The sequence below is a fragment of the Elephas maximus genome, chromosome 11 (assembly GCF_024166365.1).
Source record: "Elephas maximus indicus isolate mEleMax1 chromosome 11, mEleMax1 primary haplotype, whole genome shotgun sequence".
Taxonomy (NCBI): Eukaryota; Metazoa; Chordata; class Mammalia; order Proboscidea; family Elephantidae; genus Elephas; species Elephas maximus.
Window position 1 is genome coordinate 10,752,891 of NC_064829.1, and position 24,478 is coordinate 10,777,368.

Here is a 24,478-nt window from a genome sequence, read left to right on the forward strand (position 1 = left end):
CCCCCCTCCCTGTTCTGGGACTCCAATCACCCGCAGGTTATCCTTCTTGATAGAGTCCCACATGATTCTTAGGGTTTCTTCATTTTTTTAAATTCTTTTATCTGATTTTTTTCCAGCTATGTTGGTGTTGATTCCCTGGTCCTCCAGATGTCCCAGTCTGCATTCTAATTGCTCGAGTCTGCTCCTCTGACTTCCTATTGCATTGTCTAATTCTGTAATTTTATTGTTAATCTTTTGGATTTCTACATGCTGTCTCTCTATGGATTCTTGCAACTTATTAATTTTTCCAGTATGTTCTTGAATAATCTTTTTGAGTTCTTCCACAGTTTTATCAGTGTGTTCCTTGGCTTTTTCTGCAGTTATCCTAATTTCATTTGTGATGTCTTGAAGCATTGTGTAACTTAGTTTTTTATATTCTGTATCTGATAATTCCAGGATTGTATCTTCATTTGGGAAAGATTTTGATTCTTTTGTTTGGGGGGTTGGAGAAGCTGTCATGGTCTGCTTCTTTAAGTGGTTTGATATGGATTGTTGTCTCCGAGTCATCGCTGGGAAACTAGTTTTTCCAGAAAATCTGCTGCGTCCAGTCCAAATCCTGGCGGGATGGTTCCCTGGCTGGGACGCTGCTCTCCCTGTTCCAAGACGAGTCACTGCCTCCCGGGGACTTCTTCTACTGGCTGCGTCCCACACCACCCGCGGAACCGGCTGGTCCCCCTCCTGGGGTTAGTTCAGGGGGGTGGAGCAGCTCTCTGTGCTTGTGCCGTACCTGACTGGTACACTGGCTCCAGGCTCTGAAAACAATCACTGCTTCCCCGTATTAGTTCGTTCTCCGTCTCTAAATCTGTGTTTGTTGTTCAGGGTTCGTAGATTGTTATGTATGTGATCGATTCACTTGTTTTTCCGTGTCTTTGTTGTAAGAGGGATCCGAGGTAGCATCTGCCTAGTCTGCCATCTTGGCTCCGCCCCCTGGATCTGAGATCTTTATATGAAGTTTAGACCCTTGGAGCACCAGGTTATCAGTGAGTGAATTAAAAAAATTGTACTTCAACACTTTGAAATAACAAATTGTCTTTCTCAATCTGAGTTCAGGAACAAATAAAGAGTTACACTTGAGAATTTGTAACCACGGGCATGTCCTCATGAGATTTGTGGTTTGAATATATATTGCCTATTTGATCTGGTACCCCATAAACGTAAATATTAATATTCAAACATAGTTTATGGAGTTTTAGTTCCAGAAATGATGGAATACCTTTTAGCAGAATAATTCTTCCACAGATAACAATTATAAACTCTGAGTGAAATATTTTTAAAAAACACAAGTATTTGAAGCCAGTGAAGAACAAACAAAAGCAGGCTGAAGCTGGAAGGTGTTTGACCTTTGAAAGAAGAAAAAATTCACAGGATTTATACAGCTTTTCTCCTGAAAAAACCATCCTCAGCCCACACACTAGAATTCAAGCAGGAAACCACCACTGTTTTATTGGCATGAGGTATCAAAAGATGGAGTTTTAGGCTTCCAAAGACGATATACATTGAGAGAAAAATCCTGAAGAGGAGGTAACTACAGAATGAGGAGCTTACAAATATCATATATACTCCCCTCATATGCAGGAGGAAAATCCCAGAGGCCTAGAAGAAAGCAACAATAAGGCTGAAAAATCTAAGCTGCTTCTCAACACAATGGAGGCAGAGTTTAAGCTTGAATCTAATCAAGTTAGAGGGATTTTGTAAACATCTTAGGCATTCTGTTGAAATTCCACAAAGGCCATAATTTAGGAATAAATATTATATCTCAACACTAAAAATGAGTGCTAAGATTATAGAAGAATTTGAAAATTATGCACCTAACAAATTTTAAAATGTAGGCTCCACATGTACAAAGTGATGAGCTAGTAATTAAATTGCATGGCAGAACGAAAGTAAACAGGAAGATAAAAGTAAGATAGAAGAATTGAGAATCTCTATGTTGTATCACATACAATATCAGTATACAATATAAAATAAGGCATAAGAAGAATTAGAAAAAAATGTGATGCCTATTAAAAAGAAAAATAGTCAATAAAAACAGACTATAAGATTACCCCAGATGCTGGGATTAACAGATAAGGACCTTAAAGCAACAATATAAAATATTCTCAACACCTTGAAGGAGAAGATGATAATAATGAGTGAATAGATGTGGTATCACAGCAAAGAAAAGTAAAATGAAAACAAAATGGAAAAATACAACATCTAAAATTTAAAACACAATTGACTGGGACTGACAGCAAATTAAAGATGAAAAGAGAAAAAAAAAAGCCAGTAAAATTGAAGAATAATCAACAGAAATTATCTAATTTGAAGAGAAAATAACATTTAAAAAATGATCAGAGCCTCAGTGATGTGTGTCCTAACACATGTATAATTGAATTCCCTAGAGTTGTTTTTTTTAGAGTTGAGGAGAGAAAATGGAGAAGAAAAAATCTTGAAGAGATAAAAAAAAAAAAAATTTTTTTAGAGTTGAGGAGAGAAAATGGAGAAGAAAAAATCTTGAAGAGATAGTGCCCCCAAATTCCTCAAATTTGGTAAACACATTAGCTTATGGATTCAATAATTACAGAGAACTCCAAACAAAATCAAAGAAAATAAACCATGTCTCCACACAACATGGTCAAACTTCTAAACACCAAAGATTTAAAAAAAAAAAAAAAAAATTGAGAGCAGCTAGAGCAAAAGAAACATTACATATAGCGAACAATGATACAAATTAGGGTCAATTTCTCAGAGGAAAAAAAGAAAAGCAAGAAGGAAAAGGAACAGTATCTTTAATGTGCTGAAATGAAAAAAAAGAAAAAACCCAGAAATCTATACATATCAAAAACATTCTTCAATAAAAAGGTGAAATAAAAAATTTCGGATAGAGGTCAGAGACATGTGTTACAAGAAATTATAAAGGAAGTTCTTTTGGCTGAAGGAAAATAATACCAAATGGAAACCCAGATATACAAGAAGGAATGAAGAGCAAAAGCAAGGTAAATATGTGGGTAAATATAAAATAACTCTTGTTTTTCAGTTCTTCTTTTCCTTAATAGAGAATTGAAAATTAATTGAAAAACACAACATCATATTTGGGGTTTAAAACAAGTGCAAATATAAAATAAAGACAACAATGGCAAACAAACTTGATGTAATTGATACTCATACAAAACCAGACTCAACAACTGCAGAATGCAATTTTTTTTAGAAGTGCAAAAGAACACTTGCCAATATAGAACATGTTCTAGCGCATAAAATGTGTCCACAAATTTGAAAAGACTATCAGAAAGGACAGGTTAGGTAAATGAAATTATTCTGTTGCAAGATTTTTACATTTTATGTGAAGTGATACAATATTAAGTCTAAATAGACTGTGATAAATTGCATATTGTAATCCTTTAAGAATCACTAAAATACTATACAGGTCATTAGAGGAATTAAAAAGAAATAATTCAAAAATATATTTATCAACGGAATTCATGGAAGGAGTCTGAACAACAAAAACCAGATGGAAAAATAATAAAGGAAAAAAAAAAAAACCCAAACAATAGCAAAAAAGTAGTTCCAAACCCAATCATATCAATATTAACATTATAAACCCAGTACCGTCGAGTCAATCCTGAATTAACACTTGAGTTAAAAGGTGCAGATTATCAGAATGGAAAAAAAGCAAGGCCCGACCGTATGCTGTTTATAAGAAACTCACTTTAATTCTAAAGACAGAGGGAGAAATTAAAGGAATAGAGAAACAAATACCTTGCACATTGTAAGCACTACTTTAACTGCACCCTACAAACTTATTTGTTGCATTTTCATTTTTATTCACTGTAAAAAATGCCCTAATTTCTCCTATGCCTTCATCTTTCATTGCTGGGTTTTTTAGACGTGTGTTATTTAGTTTCCAAATATTGGGTGATTTTTATAAAGATCTTACTACATTAATATTTAATTCCATTGCCATCAGAGAACATATTCTATAATATTATAGATTTTTAAGATTAGCAAGTTTTATGCCATAACACATGTTCTATATTGGCAAGTATTCTTTTGCACTTAAAAAAAGTATATTCTGCTGTTGCTGTATCTGGTGTTGTATGAGTATCAACTAGATCAAGTTTGTTGATATTATTACTGACACTTTGTATAATTGCTTTTTCAATTACTGATAATTATTAAAATTTCTAACTATTGTTTCGGATCTGTATAGTTCTCCTTTTATTTTTTCTTCATGTATTTTTAAGACTTGTTGGTAGACCCGTGCACATTTGGAATAGTTATGAAATAAGTTAAGAAAAATAAATAAAAGGAATATAGTTTATAAAGGAAGAAATATTATTGAAAAGGGGATTAATATTATTTGGCACCTGGAAAAATGCAAATTAAAGCCACAATGAGATAATACCATACACCCAAAAAACAAACCCGTTGCTGTAAAGTCAATTCCGACTCATAGCAACCCTGTAGGACAGAGTTTCCAAGGAGCACCTGGTGAATCTGACCTGCTGACCTTTTGGTTAGCAGCCATAGCTCTTAACTACTATGCCATGAGAGTTTCCATATACCCAATAAAAAAAAAAAAAAAAAAAATTTTTTTTTTTTTTTTTTTAGGATGACTAAAAATATAAACGCTGTCAACACAAAATGTTGGAAGTAGTGGAGAACAGCTAGAAGTCTCACACATTGCTCCAAAATGGTATGACCACTTTGAAAACTGTTTATTACATGTGGGTAAACGTAAAATAATTCTTGTTATTTATATGCCGAGGCCAATATATGCCACCTGTGTGATCCTACAATTCCACTCCTACTATTTATCCAAGAAAAATGAAAATTTGTGTTCACAAAAGAGTCTTGTACATGAATGTTTGCAGAAACTTTATGCATAATAGTCTGAAATTGAAAATAACTCAAATATTCATCAAGAGAATAGATAAACAAGTGTATATTCATGAAATTGATTACTCAGCAATTAAAAAAAAGTACTCCATTATATGAAACAACAGAGATAAATATCAAAAGCATCATGATGAATAATATAAGAGATACAAAAGAGTAAACACTAATTTTTATGAAGTTTTATAGTGATTAGAAATAAAAGTAGTGTTGCCTATGGGAGGTGGGAATTGACTTAAAGAGGGCCTGAGGGAGGTTTCTGGAATGATGGAAGTGGCCTGTACCTTGATTTGTGTGATAGTTACACCAGTTATTCAAAACTCATTGAATTGTACATTTAAGATATTCATTTCACTGAATGTAAATGTTATTAGAAAAATAGACTAATAAAAAAGTAGTCCAGGCTGCTCTGGGGCTTATGGAAGAAGATGAATTAAAACCTTCTGAGAGATTAATATTCCTCTACCAATCAAAGAAGAGTCCCAAAAATAAAGCCCCGCTAAAAATGATAACACAAGTCCAAATCATAGAACGATTGAGAAAATAATTTACAATGAGTAAGAGTTGGTGGACAATAAATACTTCAGATTTGGAGCTGTCCTAAAGAATATATCAAGCAAATCTATTAAAGGTAAGAAAATAATAAAGAGGCAACATGAGAAAAAAACACAATTCTATTGAAATAAGAAATAAATTTAATAGAGACATACAGAATATATAAATGAAAAATATAGTCTTTAAAATTAAAATTCAATTGACACATACAGTTAAAGAGAGAATAGAAAAACTTAAGATAGATCTGAGGAAATTTAACGGAATACAGTGCAAGAGAGCAAAAGGTTGAAAATATGTAACTCAGGTAAAGAGACAAGAAGACTAGAATAAGAACATTCAGATTACAACACATTTAAATTATCTTGAATAGAGAGAAAAGAGGAGAGGCAATATTTATAAATAGTATGTTTGGGACTAATTAAAGATATGAGTTTTTCAGGTCATGAAGCATGAGACTTAACTATGATTAAAAAAACCCTCATACCTAAAAATATTAGAGTGAAACAGAAGAACATGAAAAAAAAAAAAAAGATCTTAAAAGCAGCTGTCATGATAGGGGTAAGTATTAAGGTAACCACAAAGGAAACTAACAATCCTACACATTAAAATAAAAAACTAGAAAACATAAAGACTCAGCAAATACAAAGTCAACAATAATGAAAAAGATGAAAAGAAAATACATAAAGAAAAAAGTCAACACAGAAAATTAAGTGGAACAAAGAAACTGTCAATGACCCCCCCAAAAAGGCATCATAATGATAGCACTAAACTCATACCTATAAATAATGATGCTGAATGTAAATGGACTAAATGCACCAATAAAGAGACAGACAGTGGCAGGATAGAGTAAAAAAACACAGTTCATCTATACGCTGCCTACAAGAGACACAACTTAGACTACCGGGTTATAGAAATAATTAAGGATGAAATAAAGAAATTCACAGAATCAAATGAGAATGAAAACACATACTACCAGAACCTTTGGGACACAGAAAAAGCAGTGCTCAGAGGTCAGTTTATAGCAATAAATGCACACATCCAAAATGAGGAAGGGGCCAAAATCAGAGCATTAACCCTACAGCTTGAACAAACAGAAAGAGAGCCTGTGGGCACCAGGAGAAAGCAAATAATAAAAGTTTGAGCAGATTTGATTAAATAGAGAATAGAAAAACAATTGAAAGAGTTAACAAGACCAAAAGCTGGTTCATAGAAAAGATCAACAAAATTGACAAACCATTGGCCAAACTGACAAAAGAAAAACAGGAGAGGAAGCAAATAACCCAAATAAGAAATGAGATGGGTGATATCCCAACGGACCCAACTGAAATTAAAAGAATCATAACAAAATACTATGAGAAACTGTGCTCTAACAAATTTGAAAACCTAGAGGAAATGGACCAATTTCTAGAAACACACTACCTACCTAAGCTAACACAGAGGTAGAGCAGCTACATACATCTATAACAAGAGAAGAGATTGAAAAGGTAATTAAAACTCTCCCAACAACAACAACAACAAAAAATCTCGGGCTCTGACAGCTTCACTGGAGAATTCTACCGAGGTTTCAAAGAAGAGTTAACACCACTACTATTAAAGGTATTTCAGAGCACAGAAAAGGATGGAATACTCCCGAACTCATTCTATGAAACCAGCATAATTTAACCCTGAAACCAAAACCAGGTAAAGATACCACAAAAATATAAAATTACAGACCAAAATCCCTCATGAACATAGATGAAAACTTCTCAACAAAATTCTAGCCAATAGAGCTCAACAACATATCAAAAAAGAAAATAATTCACCATGACCAAGTGGGATTTGTACCAGGTATGGAGGGATGGTTCAACATTACAGAAACAATCAATGTAATCCATCATATAAATAAAACAAAAGACAAGAACCACAGGATCTTATCAATTGATGCAGAAAAGGCATTTTACAAAGTCCAATACCCATTCATGATAAAAACTCTCAGCAAAATAGGAATAGAAGGGAAAGTCCTCAACATAATAAACGACATTTATGTAAAGCCCATGAGGAACCTTTGCATAGATCAAGAGGCAGTTGTTTGGACAGAACAAGGGGATACTTATTGGTTTAAACTCAGGAAAGGTGTGCATCAGGGTTGTATTCTTTCACCGCACATATTCAATCTGTATGCTGAGCAAATAATGTGAGAAGCTGGACTATATGAAGAAGAACAGGGCATCAGGATTGGAGGAAGACTTATTAACAACCTGTGTTATGCAGATGACACAACCTTGTTTGCTGAAAGCGAAGAGGACTTGAAGCACTTACTAATGAAGATCAAAGACCACAGCCTCCAGTATGGATTGCATATCAACATAAAGAAAACAAAAATCCTCACAACTGGACCAATGAGCAACATCATGATAAACGGAGAAAAGACTGAAGTTGTCAAGGATTTCATTTTACTTGGATCCACAATCAACAGCCATGAAAGCAGCAGTCAAGAAATCAAAAGACACATTGCATTGGGCAAATCTGCTGCAAAGGACCTCTTCAAAAAAGTGTTGAAGAGCAAAGATGTCACCTTGAAGACTAAGGTGCACCTGACCCAAGCCATGGTATTTTCAATAGCATCATATGCATGTGAAAACTGGACAATGAATAAGGAAGACCAAAGAAGAACTGATGCGTTTGAATTGTGGTGTTGGGAAAGAATATTGTATATACCATGGACTGTCAAAAGAACGAACAAATCTTTCTTAGAAGAAGTACAACCAGAGTGCTCCTTAGAAGCAAGGATGGCGAGAGTGCATCTTACATACTTTGGACATGTTGTCAGGAAGGATCAGTTCCTGGAGAAGGACATCATGCTTGGCAGAGTACAGGGTCAAAGGAAAAGAGGAAGACTCTCAACGAGGTGAATTGACACAGTGGCAGCAGCAAGGAGCTCAAGCATAACAACTATTGTAAAGATGGCTCAGTAATGGGCAGTATTTCATTCTGTTGTGCATACAGTCGCTATGAGTCAGAACTGACTCGACGGCACCTAACAACAACAACAACAAAATATAAAGCCAACAGCTAACATCCTAAGTGGAGAGCATCTGAAAGCATTCCCCTTGAGAACAGGAACCAAACAAGGATGGCCTTTATCACCGCTCTTATTCAACATTGTGCTGGAAGTCCTAGCCAGTGTAATTAGGCTAGATAAAGAAATAAGGGCATCCAAATTGGTAAGGAAGAAGTAGAAGTATTTCTATTTGCAGATGATATGATCTTAGAAAATCCTAAAGAATCCACAAGAAAACTACTGGAACTAATAGAAGATTTCAGCAAAGAATCAGGATATGAAATAAACATACAAAAATCAGTTAGATTCCTCTACACCAACAAAGAGAACTTCGAAGAGGAAATCATCAAATCAATACCATTTACAATAGCCCCCAAGAAGATAAAATACTTAGGAATAAATCTAACCAGAGACATAAAACATCCACAAAGAGAACTATGAGACACTACTGCAGAAATCAAAAGAGACTTACATTAAGTGGAAAAACATATCTTGCTCATGGACAGGAAGACTCAACATTGCAAAAATGTCAGTGATACCCAAAGCCATCTGTAGATACAATGCAATCCTGATTCAAATTCCAGTGGCATTTTTTAATGAGATGGAGAAACAAATGACCAACTTCATATGGAAAGGGAAGAGGCCCTGGGTTAAGTAAAGAATTACTGAAGAAGAAGAAGAACAAAGTGGGAGGGCTCACGCTACCTGCTTTTAGAAAATATTATATCACCAGGGTAGTCAAAACAGCCTGGTACTGGCACAGCAACAGATACATAGACTAATGGAACAGAATTGAGAATCCAGAAGTAAATCTGTCCACATTTGAGCAGCTGATATTTGACAAAGGCCCAAAGTCAGTTAAATGGGGAAAAGACAGTCTCTTTAACAAATGGTGCTCGCACAGCTGGATATCCATCTGCAAAAAAAAAAAAAAAAAAAAGGAACCAAAACCCATACCTCACACCATGTACAAAAACTGACTCAAAAGGATCAAAGAGCTAAATGTAAAATCTAAAATGATAAAGATTATGGGAGAAAAAATAGGGACAATGCTTGGAGCCCTAATACATGGCATAAATAGAATACGAAACATTACTAACAATGCACAAACACCGGAAGAGAAATTAGGTAACTGGGAGTTCCTAAAAATCAAACACTTATGCTCAACCAAGGACTTCACCAAAAGAATAAAAAGACAAACTTCACACTGGGGAAAAATTTTGGGCTGTGACAAATCTGATCAGTGTCTAAATTTCTGAAATTTAAAAGATACTGCAAAACCTTGACAACAAAAAGACAAATAATCCAATTAAAAAATGGGCAAAGGATATGAACAGGCACTTCACCAAAGGAGATATTCAGGCAGCTAACAGACACTTGAGGAAATGCTCCTTATCGCTAGCCATTAGAGAAATGAAATCAGAACTACAATGAGATACAATCTCACCCCAAAAAGGCTACCATTAATCCAAAAAACACAAAATAAATGTTGGAGAGGTTGTGGAGAGGCTGGAACACTTACACACTGCTGGTGGGAAGGTGAAATGGTACAACCACTTTGGAAATCAATTAGATGCTTCCTTAAAAAACTAGAAATAAAAGTGCTGTACGATCCAGCAATTCCCCTCCTTGGAATATATCCTAGAGAAATAAGAGCCTTCACACGGATGGGTATATGCACACCCATGTTCGTTGCAGTGCTGTTCACAACAGCAAAAAGATAGAAACAACCTAGGTGCCCATCAATGGATGAACGGATAAACAAATTATGGTATATTCCCACAATGGAATATTATGCAACAATAAAGAACAAGGTTGAAACCTTGAAACATTTCATAATATGGATGAATCTGGAAGGAATTATGCTGAGTAAAATTAGTCAGTAGAAACAGGACAAATATTGTATGTGACCACAGTTATAAGAACTCAAGAAAAGATTTAAACATAGGAAAAAAAAAAAGTATTTGATGATTACAAGGGTGGGGAGGGAGTAAGAGGTGTGTTCACTAACCAGATAGTAGACAAGTGTTATCTTATATGAAGGGAAGGACAACACGCAATACAGGGGAAGTCAGTACAACTGAACTAAAAAGCTAAGAAGTTTCCTGAATACAGCCAAACACTTCGAGGGACAGTGTAGCAGGGGCAGGGTTCTGGGGACCATGGTTTCAGGGAACATCTAGGTCAATTGACATAACAAAGTTTATTAAGAAAATGTTCTGTATCCCACTTTGGTGAGTTGCGTCTGGGGTTTTAAAAGCTAGCAAGTGGCCATCTAAGATATAGCAATGGGTCCCAAACCACTTGGAGCAAAGGAGAATGAAGACAACCAAAGACACAAGAAAAAGATAAGCCCAAGAGACACAATAACCAGAGACTCCATTAGCCTGAGACCAGAAGAACTAGATGGTGCCTGGCTACCACCAGTGACTGTCCTGACAGGGAACACAACAGAGAGTCCCTGACGGAGCAGGAGAAAAGTGCGATGCAGAATCCAAATTCTAATAAAAAGACCATGCTTAATGGTCTGACTGAGACTGGAGGGACCCTAGAAGACATGCCCCCCAGACTCTCTGTTATCCCAAAACTAAAACCATCCCCGAAGCCAACTTTTCAGACAAAGATTAGACTGAACTGTAAGACATTAAATGATACTTGTGAAGACTGTGCTTTGTAGTTCAAGTAGATACATGAGACTAAATGGGCAGCTCCTGTCCGGAGGCAAGACGAGAAGGCAGAAAGAGACAGGAGCAGGTTGAATGGACACGGGAAACCTGGGGTGGAAAGGGGGAGTGTGCTGTAACATTATAGGGAGAGCACCTCGGGTCACGTAACAATGTGTGTATAAATTTTTGCATGAGAAATTAACTTGAACTGTAAAATTTCACTTAAAAAAAACCCATTGCCGTCGAGTCAATTCCCACAGAGTTTCCAAGGAGTGCCTGATGGATTTCTACTGCTGACCCTTTTCGTTAGTAGCTGCATCACTTAACTACTATGCCACCAGGGTTTCCTTTCACTTAAAGCACAATAAAAAATTAAATTTAAAAAAGTATCATGGGTTGAATTGTGTCCCCCAAAAATATGTGTCAACTTGGTTAGACCATGATTCCTAGTATTGTTTGGTTGTCCTCCATCTTGTGATTATAATTTTATGTTACAGACAATTAGGGTGAGATTGTAACACTCTTACTAAGGTCACATCCCTAATCCAATGTGAAGGGAGTTTCCCTGCACCACCTTTTATCTTACAAAAGATAAAAGGAAAGGGAGGTAAGTGGACAGTGGGGGACCTCACATCACCAGGAAAGCAGTGCCAGGAGCAGAGTGCATTCTTTGGACCCAGGGTTCTGTGGGGAGAAGCTCCTAGTCCAGGGAAAGACTGATAACAAAGACCTTCCACCAGAGCTGACAGAGAAAGCCTTTCCATGGAGCTGATGCCCTGAATTTGGACTTCTAGCCTACTAGACTGTGAAAGAATAAATTTCTCTTTGTTGAAGCCATCCACTTGTGGTGTTTCTGTTATAGCAGCATCAGATGTCTAAGACACGTTTTAGTTTTTTAGTGCTGCTGTACCAAATATATGAAAGAGTGGAAGTTTATATTCTCACAGTTCTGGAGGCTAAAACTACAAACCGAAGTCTCAGCCATATCAATTCCTTGTTTTGGGGTAGCCCTGGGCCTTCTCTGGTTCTTGCCTTATTGATAATGCTCATATTGCATCTGTCTTTCTCCATGTTTTCATGCCTCTGTGTCTAATCTGCTCTTTTCATAACTCAGAAGAGATTAGATTTAGAACCCACCCTACTCAAGTATTATGTAATTATATAACAAAGAAAACACTATTTCCAAACAGGATTACATCCGCAGGTAGAGAGGTTAGAATTCCAAGACATATTTTAGGGGGACACAATTTAATTCATAATAGTAGCCCCCCCAAAAAAGATGAATTATTCAAAAGAAAATAACAGAGGGAGAGCAGGCTTCTCAACAATAGAAACTGGAGTCCAAGTTTTCAGGTAAAACAACTGAAAACTACAATTCTGTATATCTAAAAGACTTAAACTGTAAGGTTGTAATCAAGACATTTTCAGACAAAGAATGGTAATAGTTCATAGACTCTCACAGAAAAAACTATCTGAAAGATTTAGGAAAAGAAAATTCAATCTGGTGGGAAAGACTCAGATGAAATAAAGACCGATGATTGAAGAACTTGACACTCATATGTGTAAATCTAAATATGCATTGATTACATACTATGATTGGCTATTTGAAGAAAATTTATGTAAAGACATATAAGAAACTATTTTTTTTTTTATTGGTAGTGGTTAATACTGAGATGTGATTTTAAAATAAAGAATGAGAGGAAGACTTTTTTTTTTTTAATTTTGCTCTTTGAATCTTTTTGCCACATGCATATATTGGCAGGATATAGAGCAAAAAGAAATACAGAAATAAATAAGCAAGAATGTATTGGCAACATAAAACAACAACAATAAAAATGACAATTCAGGGAGGAATAAAAACCAGACTGGGGCGGGGGCGGGACGGAAGGATGGGAGAGATCAGCAGAGATAAAGCAAACTAAGAAGGGTAAGGATATTTAATAACTTTGCAGAATGTTTAATCAAATATATGTATATTAATATTTAATGGTAAACACTGAAGAAATAGAGACAATATGTAACATAAAAACTGAAAGACTGGTAAATATGAAATAAAGAAAACTTGATAAATTTAACTGACATAGATAAAGAAATACAGAAAAAAAAGTTTAAATAAACGTATAAAACAAAAAGGTCAAAATAAAACCGAATATATCAGTCATCACATACGATAAGTGTAAAAGTACTAAAGTAGCATGTAAAAAATGATGACTAGACTGGATTTAAAAAGAAGCTAAATCTGTTTGTTAAAAGCATAAGCATACAGCGTATTTGAAATTAAAAAGATACTTTAAAAAATGAAGCTTATTAATCACATAATTTAAAGCAAAAATGCAGCATAAAGTATACAGTCACTAAATAGTGATAAAAGGAACAATTCCTCATGAAGATATAACAATTTAAACATGCATACAAATAAAAATATATCTTCAAAATATATAAGCCAAAGTGTATTATTACATGTAATAATAAAACAGAATTAAGCAGACCAGTTAATAAATTTAAAATCAGTGATATTTTTAAACATAATTTTTCAGCAAGGAATAGTTCAAGCACAAATTAAATTAGTAAAGATGTAAATCATTTGAAAAACAAGATACAGTACATGCATTCTTGTCAAGCCCTCAGGAGTATTTGTAAAAATAGACCATGTGGGAGACCATAAAGCAAGTCTCAACAATTACCAGACCTCTAGTATCACGATGAACGTCCTATCTGACCACGGCACTATAAAGGCATTAACAAACATAACTGATTTCCCATACTTTTGAAAATTAAAAACAAAAAACAAAACAAAACAAAAAACTTCTAACTGATGAATCAAAGTAATCAGCACAGAAATTTACATACGTTTAAAAGCAAATGGACACAGCATCAGAGTGTTAAAAAAACTGGACAAATATTGGAAAATGACCAGAAGCAGAAACAAATGAGACAAGTTGATTGTTTCTGCCAACAAATCTTCAGCAATTCTCTCTGTATTTTCTGTTATCTGTTCTTGTTTTGATACTCCAATCACTCGTAGGTTATTTCTCTTGATACAGTCCCACATGATTCTTAGGGTTTCTCCATTTAAAAAAAATTTTTTTATCTGATTTTTCTTCAAATATATTGGTGCCAAGTACTTTATCTTCAGTCTCACCAATTCTGCCTTCCACTTGCTCAATTCTGCTCCTCTGACTTTCTATTGAGTTGCCTAGTTCTGTAATTTTATTGTTAATCTTCTGAATTTCTGATTGCTGTCTCTCTATGGATTCTTGCAGCTTATTAAATTTTTCATTATGTTCTTGAATAACCTTTTTAATTTCTTCAACTGCTTTATCTGTGTGTTCCTTGGCTTGTTCTGCGTATTGCCTGATCTCCTTACTGATCTTGTTCCTGATGTCTTGAAGAGTCTGTATTCTGCATCTGGTAATTCCAGGAATGCACCTTCATCTAGAAGATCCCTTGATTCTTTGTTTTGAGAGCTTGTTGAAGCAATCATGGTCTGCTTCTTTATGCGATTTGATATTTACTGTTGTCTCCAAGCCATCTATAAGTTACTGTATTAGTTTATTTTATGCTTGCTTACTGTATCCTAGCTTTTTGCCTCATTTTGTTTTGATATGTCCAAATAGGTTGCTTGAGTGAGCTAGCTTGGTTATTTTTGCCTTTGAAGCTCTAACGTCCTGTCACCAGATGGCTAGAGCTGTTATCAGATATATGAGTCTAGGAGTCCATTCATTTTTCTTGTATGAATTCAGCTCAGGTGTTGAGGTAGCTGGTCATTAAGTGTGTGGTACAGGCTCTGTCATACAGTCTTAGAGGGGCAGGGGTGATTGGTGTATATACCAGTATCTGGTTGCAGCGGGGGGTCATGCTCTGAAAAAGGCAGGGGGCTGACAACCATACCCCAAATGTCTGTGTAGGAAGTGTGTTCCTGTTCCCTAGAATGCATAGGTGGGTGGGATCTGCAGATGGACCATGGGCACCCAATGCTTTTGGTTGTAAGGACTGGGACGTACCAGTTATCCTTGGACCCCTGTCATGGGTGGCTGTGTGGCCTGAGTGGAGCTACCAGTCCTTAGGCTCCTGATGTGTGTAGGTGAGGACCCTGTTTAACAGACAAAGTGGTGTCAAACATCAAACACCCACCTCTCCACTGCACAGCTGAAACAGTTTCAGCCTGCCAACAAGGGCCTATTCTCCTAAAATAGGCCCACACAGGTCCATGCAGGGGGGAAAGATATTCAAAGTCCACAGACTGTTTATGCCTGGACAGGAGCCCCTTCTGTCCTGAGCTCCCCAGGTTAGCAGAGCTGGCAGATTATCTTTTCCCCATTTGTGAATTATTCCTTCTCCAAGACTGGGAGAATGGCTCAGAGTGTTCATCAGGGCCGTTCTCAGGCCTAGAGAAATCTATAGCCACTGAAGCCATCTTGGGGGCATGGTAAAATATATGCGAGTACTTAGCTTTTGCCAAGAGAGCCATTCTTCTCTGATTCTGGAGGTGCCAGTAGGTTGTGCAGCTGGCTGTTTCTCCCTGAGGAAACTGTGGCTGAATGCTACCATCAGCCCACCACAGCCTGAGGGTTCCTGGCAATTCGGGTCTGGGAACTCCTCTCCGCTTCTGAACCATCTCTCCCTCCTCCCTGCCATTTGGTCTGTTATCTAACTCTGCCTTTGATGTTCAGGGCTCCCAGCTTGTCATAAATATAATGATTTCACTTGTTTTTTTTTTTTTTTGGTCTTTGTTGTAAGAGGGTTCACCAGAAGTGCCTGACTATTCTGCTGCCTTGGCCCCGCCTCTCAAGTTGATTCTTGAAAGGCTGTTATTACATGGGGTAAAAGCTATCAGCTTATGGCTTTCCTACTGAGGCCACTTTACAGTTCCCTTGCCTAGTCAGACACTGGGCTTACTGGATTGGAGGGTGAAATGATGGTTTAGCAGGGCAGCTGCAAATTTTAAGGGGAAAATCATGAAAGCAAGAGAGCCACAGAAAGGCAAAGATCCAAAATCTGAGCATAAATTTCGTCCAAATCCCTTGGTGACCACTAAACTATGCATGTGCACAAGAGCATCCAAAAGTTGCAAGAAAAAGCAGGCAGAATTTAGAGGAGTCTACACTTGAAGCCAGAACTTCTGGTAAAATATTTGAGTTTTCAGTGCATTTGAGTGCATTTTCCCCACAAAAATATCTCAAGCTGCTAAAAGGTGGAACCACACTGGCTTAGTGTCAGAGTGCAGAATTTAGGGTTGGCAAAGCAATTGGAATTTAGGGCAACAAACTTTGAAATCAAGGGAATCACTGAGAATGTAAGTCCCAAAATGTCAGTATAAAGTACATAAATCTCTGGCTTATTTGCTGACAGTTAAACTACACAGATACAGGACAATCCCTCCAGGAGGCCAAGCCAAAGAAAGCATCTACTGGCTGCAAAACTACAGCAGGTGTGAGAGATTTCATGATTTGGTTCCAGGTATGTTAACTGCCCTTTAGAACAACAACAAAAAAGTTTCAGAGAAATAAAACATATTTCAGAGATCATACAAAGTACACTGTGTTATCTAAATATATATAAAAAAAATCTATAATGCCCAGTTTTTAGCCAAAAATTACTTGACATGTAAATGAACAAACAATTGTGTCCCATACTAGAAAAAAACAATCAATAGAAACTGGCCAAATGGTTCAGAAATTGCATTTGGCAACAAAGAACTTAGAGAAGCCATTGTAAATGTGTTCAAAGAATTAAGAGAAAATATGTTCAAAGAATAAAAGAAACACATAGTATCAATGAGTGAACGGATAAAGAATCTCAACTAAAAATGCAAACTACAAAACAATAAGCAAATGGAAATTCTGAAGCTGAAAAGTAAAATACTTAAAATGAAAAACTCATTATATGGATTAAAAAAACTTTTTTAGTTGGTTCTGACTCATAGTGACCTTATGTACAACAGAACGAAATACTGCCTGGTCCTGCGCTCTCCTCACAGTTATTGTTATGGTTGAGCCCATTGTTGCATCTACTGTGTCAATCCATCTCATTGAGGGTCTTTCTCTTTTTTGCTGACCAAATATGATGTCCCTCTCCAGGAACTGTTCCCTCCTGATAACATGTCCAAAGTATGTGAGAGGAAGTCTTCCCATCCTTGCTTCTAAGAAGCATTCTGGCTATACTTCTTCCAAGACAGATTTGATTGTTCTTTTGGTGGTTCAAGGTATATTCAATCTTCTTCACCAACACCATAATTCAAAGAGCCAATTCTCCTTCGGTCTTTCTTATTCATTGTCCAGCTTTCACGTGCATATGAGGTGACTGAAGACACCATGGCTTGGGTCAGGCGCAGTTTAGTCTTTGAGGTGACATCTTTGCTTTTTAACACTTTAAGGAGATCTATTACGGCACTGGATTGCCACACATTTGCCCTGTGCAATGGGTCTTTTGATTTCTTGGCTTCTGTTTCCGTAGGTGTTGAAGTTGAAGACAGATAATAGAAATTATGCAATCTGAGGAACATATACAAAAGAGATTGGGGAAAAATGAACAATGCCTTACAGCCATGTGGAACAATATCAAAAAGTCCAACATACATGGAATTGGAGTTTCAGAAGGAGAAGAGAAAGAGAACAGGGCATAAAAAATATTTGAAAAAATGATGAATTTCCTAAATTTGGTGAAAAACATTAAAGTACAGATCCAAGAAGCTCAATAAATTTTAATTAAAGTAAAGACACTACACTAAGCACATCACGGTCAAATCTCCAAATGCCAATAATAAGGGAAAAAAACCTTGAAAGCAGAAAGAGAAAAAAAGTGCCATATTACATCCAGGTGAACAATACTAAAATTAGTGCACAACATTTGAACAGAAACAATGGAAACAAGAAGATGTAATGACATATTAAAAGGACTGAGACAATAACAACAAAAACCTGTAACCAATAATTCTATGTCCATCAAAACTACCTTTTTTCAAAATTGAGGTGTTAATAAAAACATTTTCAGATAAACAAAACCTGAAAAAATTGTTAGTAAAGTAGTACTTCGATATATACTAAAGACTTTTTAGACTGAAGGAAAATGACACCTGACGGTAACTTGATCTACAGCAAGGAAGTAAGAGTACCAAAAAATGGCAAATATATGAGTATATATGTAGACCTATATATTCTTTCCCTCAATACCTATGAATTCCTGTTGCCAGTTTTCTACATTTTATCAGAAGTAATTAAAAGTTAACTTTAAGTAGATTGTTACAAGTTATACTCCCTAGAAGAAGCCCTAAAAATTATTCAAATAAATAATATTAAAAGTTTCATCAACACATACTCATGGTGACTGGACATTTGACCAAAGTCCCTGATTACCAACCAGTGATGGCCACTGAATATCTTAGATTAGAATATTGTCTGAAGTGGCTGTAAGATAAACTCTTTTTTGAGAGACAATTATTAGTCTGTTATTGAGGACTGATTTAAATTATATATATATTTTTTTCTTTACTAAATGACATTAATTTATTTTGAAACCTGAAATACTCTGCATGTAATGGGTTATGTCAGATAGGGATGGAAATGCACGAAGAGTTCCTTTTTCTTCTGTTTGGGAAGAGTTTGAGTAGGATTGGTGTCAAACCTTCTCTGAATGTTTGGAAAAATTCCCCCGTGAATCCCTCTGGTCCGAGGCTTTTTTTTTTCCCCCCACCCTGGGAGGTTTTTGATGACTGAAACAATCTCTTCTCTTGTTATGGGGTTTGTTTAGATTTTCTATTAGTGTTAGTTTAGGTTGTTGTTGTTGTTGTTGTTAGGTACCGTTGAGTCGGTTCCAACTCATAGTGACCTTATGTACAACAGAAGAAAACACTGCCCAGTCCTATACGATCCTCACAATCCTTGTTATGCTTGAGCCCATTGCTGGAGACACTGTGTCACTCCGTCTTGTTGAGGGTCTTCCTCTTTTTCGCTGACCCTCTACTTTACCAAGCATGTTGTCCTTCTCCGGGGACTGATCCCTCCTGATAACATGTCCAAATTATGTGAGATGTAGCCTTGCTATCCTTGCTTCTAAGAAGCATTCTGGCTGTACTTCTTCCAAGACAGATTTGTTCATTGTTCTGGCGGTCCATGGTATATTCAGTATTCTTTGCCAATACCATAATTCAAAGGCATCAATTCTTTGGTCTTCCTTGTTCATCATCTAGCTTTCACATGCATGTGAGGCAATTATGAAAACACCACGGCTTTGGTCAGGCACGTCTTAGTCTTCAAGGTAACATCTTTGCTTTTCAGCACTTTAAAGAGACCTTTTGCAGCAGATTTGCCCAATGCAATGCGTTGTTTGATTTCTTGACTGCTGCTTTCATGAGTGTTAATTGTGGATCCAAGTAAAATAATAAGATCCTTGACAACTTCAATCTTTTCTCCACTTATCATGATGCTGCTTATTAGTCCAGCTGTGAGGATTTTTGTTTTCTTTATGTTGAGGTGTAATCCATATTGAAGGCTATAGTCTTTGATCTTCATCAGTAAGTATTTCAAGTACTTCAAGTTCTCTTCACTTTCAGCAAGCAAGGTTGTGTCATCTGCACAACACAGTTTGTTAATGAATCTTCCTCCAATCCCGATGCCCCATTCTTCAGGTAGTCCATCTTCTCAGATTATTGGCTCAGCATACAGATTGAATAGGTATAGTGAAAGGATACAATCCTGACGCACAGCTTTTCTGACTTTAAACCCTGCAGTGTTCCCTTGTTCTTTTAAATGACTGCCTCTTGTTTTTCTTGATCTATGTACAGGTTCCTCATGAGCATGGGATTCCCATTCTTCACAATGTTATTAAAAATTTGTTAAGACCCACACAGTTGAATACCTTTGCATAGTCAAAAAATCACAGGTAAACCCTCTTTCTGGTATTCTTTGCTTTCAACCAGGTTCCATCTGACATCAGCAATGATATCCCTGCTTCCACGTTCTCTTCTGAATCCGGCTTGAGCTTCCAGCAGTTATCTATGTACTGGTGCAACTGCTTTTGAATGATCTTCAGAAATTTTTACTTGCATGTGATATTAATCATATTGTTTGATAATTTCCTAGTTCTGCTAGATCATCTTTTTTTTTGGAAGGGGCAGAAATGTGGACCTCTTTCAGTCGATTGGCCAGGTAGCTGTCTTCCAAATTTCTTGGCGTAGATGAGTGAGCACTTCCAGTACTATATCCATTTGTTGAAACATCTCAATTGGCATTCCATCAATTCCTGAAGCTTTGTTTTTTGCCAATGCCACCAGTGCAGTATGTACTTCTTCCTTCAGCATCATCGGTTCCTGATCACATGCTACCTCCTAAAACAGTTGAACATCGGCCAATTTTTTTTGGTATAGTGACTCTGTATTCCTCCCATCTTCTTTTGATGCTTCCTGCATTGTTTAATATTTTCCCCATAGAATTCTTCAATATTGTAACTTGAAGCTTGACTTTTTTCCTCTGTTCTTTCAGTTTGAGAAATGCCTAGCATGTTCTTCCCTTTTGGTTTCCTATCTCCAGCTCTTTGCACATGTCATTATAATACTTCACTTTGCCTTCCTGAACCACTCTTTGGAATCTTCTGTTTAGCTCTTTTACTTCATCATTTCTTCCATTTTGCTTTAGCTACTTGATATTCAAGAGCAAGTTTCAGAGTCTTTTCTGACATCCATTTTGGTCTTTCTTACCCATCTTTTTTTTAAATTATTATTATCCTTTAAGTGAAAGTTTACAAATCAAATCAGTCACTCATACAAAAACTTATACACACCTTGCTACATAACCTTAGCTGCTCTCACCCTAATGTGACAGCACACTCCTCCGCTATACCCTGTATTCCCTTGTCCATTCAACCAGCTCCTGTCCCCCTCTGCCTTCTCATCTGGCTGCCAGACAGGAGCTGCCCACATAGTCTCATGTTTCTACTTAAGCCAGGAAGCTCACTCCTCACCAATACTGTTTTCTAGCTTGTACTTCAGTCCAATCCCTGTCTGAAGAGTTGGCTTTTTCTTTACCATCTTTTTAATGGCCTCTTGCTTTCTTCCTGTATGATGTCTTTGGTATTGTTCCACAATCTGTCTGGTCTTCAGTCATTATTGTTCAACATGCCAAATCTATTCTTGACATAGTCTCTAAATTCAGGTGGGACATACTCAAGGTCATACTTTGGCTCCTGTAGACTTGTTTAGATTTTCTTCAGCTTCAACTTGAAGTTGTATATGAGCAATTGATGGTCTGTTCTGCAGTCAGCCCCTGGCCTTATTCTGACTGATGATATTGAGCTTTTCTATCATCTCTTTCCACAGATGTAGTCGATTTGATTCCCGTGTATTCCATCTGGCGAGGTCCACATGTATAGTTGCCCTTTCTGTTGTTGAGAAAAGGTATTTGCAATGAAGAAGTCATTGGCCTTCCAAAATTCTATCATGGATCTCTGGCATTGTTTCTATCTCAAGGTCATCTTTTCCAACTACCAATCCTTCTTGGTTTCCAAGTCTCGAATTCCAATCACCAGTAATTATCGATGCATCCTGATTGCAGGTTTTATCAATTTCAGACTGCAGATGCTGGTAAAAATCTTCAATTTCTTCATCTTTGGCCTTAGTCTTTGGTGGGTAAATTTGAATAATAGTCGTATTAACTGGTCTTCCTTGTAGTCGTATGAATATTAGCATTGTACTTCAGGATAGACCTTGAAATGTTCTTTTTGTTAATGAATGCAACACTATCCCTCTTCAAGTTGTCATTCCTTGCACAGTATACCCTATGATTGTCCAATTCAGAATGGCCAATATCAGTCCATTTCAGCTTATTAATGCCTAGGATATTGATCTTTATGCATTCCATTTCATTTTTGATGATTTCCAATTTTCCTAACTTCAAACTTCCTGCATTCCAGGTTCTGATTATTAATGATGTTTGCCATTGTTCCTTCTCAATTTTAGTCATGCAACATTAGCAAATGAAGGTCCCAAAAGCTTGACTCCATCCACATCATTAAGGCCGACTCTACTTTGAGGAGGCAGCTCTTCCCCAGTCATATTTTGAGTACCTTCCAACCTGAGGGTGCGCATCTTCTGGCACTATATCAGACAGTGTTCTGCCGCTATTTGTAAGGTTTTCAGTGGCTAATTCTTTTCAGAAGTAGACCGCCAAGTCCTTCTTCCTAGTATGTCTTAGTGTCTTAGTATGTATTAGTGTGGAAGCTCACCTGAAACCTGTCTGCCATGGGTGACCCTGCTGGTTTTTGAACACTGGTGTGGTATAGCTTCCAGAATCACAGCAATATACAAACTCCCACAGTATGACAAACTGATAGATGCGTTAGTTTAGGTAGGTTATGTATTTTTAGAAATTTGTCTATTTCATCTAAATTTTCAAGTTTGTTGGAGTAGTTTTTATTATTATTTTATGACGCTCTCTATCTCAGTTGGATCTATTGTAATGTCTCCACTTTCATTTCTTATTCTGGTTATTTGTATCTTCTCTTTGTTTTTCCTTTGTATGTTCAGTCAGTGATTTATCTATTTTATTGATCCTTTCAAAGAACCAACTTCTGGTCTTGTTAGTTCTTTCTATTGTTTTTCTAGTCTCTATTTCTATTTATTTCTGCTATGATCTTTATTTTTTTCCTTTCTTCTGGTAGCTTTCAATATCATAGGCATTAGTGAGCAGAAATGGACTGTTATTGACCATTCTGAATTGGACAATCTTAGTTTTTTTTATGGTCTATGCCAGGAATGACAACTTGAAAAAGAATGGCATTGCATTCATTATCAAAAAGAACATTTCTAAATCTATCCTAAAGTACAATGCTGTCAGTAATAGGATAATATCCATACACCTACAAGGAAGGCCAGTTAATACTACTATTTTTCAAATTTATGCACCAACCACTAAGGCCAAAGATGAAATTGAAGATTTTTACAAACATCTGCAGCCTGAAATTAATCATGCAATCAGGATGCATTGATAATTACTGGAGATTGGAATGCAAAAGTTGGAAACAAAGAACAAGCATCAGTAATTGGAAAATATGGCCTCGGTGACAGAAAAGACTCCAGAGATCGCATGAGAGAATTTTGCAAGACCAATGATATCTTAGTCACCTAGTGCTGCTATAACAGAAATACCACAAGTGGAATTTGGGAGGCGAAGCCAAGATGGCAGAATAGACAGACACTTCCGGTGAGCCCTCTACAACAAAGACCCAAAAAAACAAGTGAAACGAGTGTATTTATGACAAGCTGTGAGCTCTGAGCATCAAATGCAGCCTTAGCAAACGAACCGGGGCGGGGGGGGGGGGTGGCGATTCAGAAGCTGAGAGGAGTTACCGGACCTGAATAGTGGGGAGCCCTCAGGCACCATTCCCAGAGCCTCAGCAGCAGGCTGGTACTAGTGTTCAGCTGCAGTTTCTTCAGGGACAAGCAACCAGCCACACAGTCTACTCACACCTCCACAACCAGAGAAGAATGGCACTCTTGGCAAAAGCTAAGTACTTGCATATATTTTACTGTGCCCCCCCAACCCCAAGCTGGCTTCAGTGGCCGAATTCCCTGGGCCTGAGATAGCCACTGTTCAGCACCTAGAGCCATTCACCTGGCCTCGGAGAAGGAAAAAAAATTGCAATTGGGGGAAAAGATAACTTGCCAGCTCCACTAACCTGGGGAGCTCAGGACAGAAGTGGGTCCAGTCCAGGCATAAACAGTCTGTGGACGTTGAGCACCTTTCCCTCTGCATGGACCTGTGTGGGTCCATTCCAGGAAAATAGGCCCTTGTTGGCAGACTCCAACTGTTTCAGCTGTGTGATAGAGAGGTGAGTGTTTGAAGTTTGACATTGCTTTGCCTATTTAACAGGGTCCTCACCTACCCGCATCAGGGGCCTAAGGACTGGTAGGTCCACTCATGTCACCCAGCCACCTATGACAGGGGTCCAAGGATAACTAGTACTTCCCAGTCCTTACAACCAAAAGCATTGGGTGCCCATGGTCCATCTGCAGAACCCACCCACCTGCATGCTCTAGGGAACATGGGTGTGCTTTCCTCAGAGACATGCAGGGGTTGGTTCTCAGCCCCCCACCTTGTTCAGAGCGTGACCCCCTGCTGCAATCAGATACCAGTACATACACCAATCACCCATGCCCATCTAAGACTGTAGGACAGAGCCTGTACCACACACTTGATGATCAGCTACTTGGACACCTCAGCTGAATTCATACAAGAAAAATGAATGGACTCCTAGACTGATATACGTGATAACAGCTCTAGCCATCTGGGAACAGGACGTCAGAGCTCCAAAG

The 24,478-nt window shown here is 37.2% G+C and overlaps 1 long non-coding RNA gene across 1 annotated transcript in view; it reads left to right on the plus strand.

The window, feature by feature from the left end:
• The window catches only part of LOC126085667 (uncharacterized), a 250,506-nt gene that overhangs the window by 94,564 nt on the left and 131,464 nt on the right, over positions 1-24,478 (plus strand). Inside the window, exon 3 of the long non-coding RNA XR_007519318.1 lies at positions 4,627-4,711. This is a non-coding gene — a long non-coding RNA (uncharacterized LOC126085667). The remainder of the gene's footprint in view (positions 1-4,626; positions 4,712-24,478) is intronic.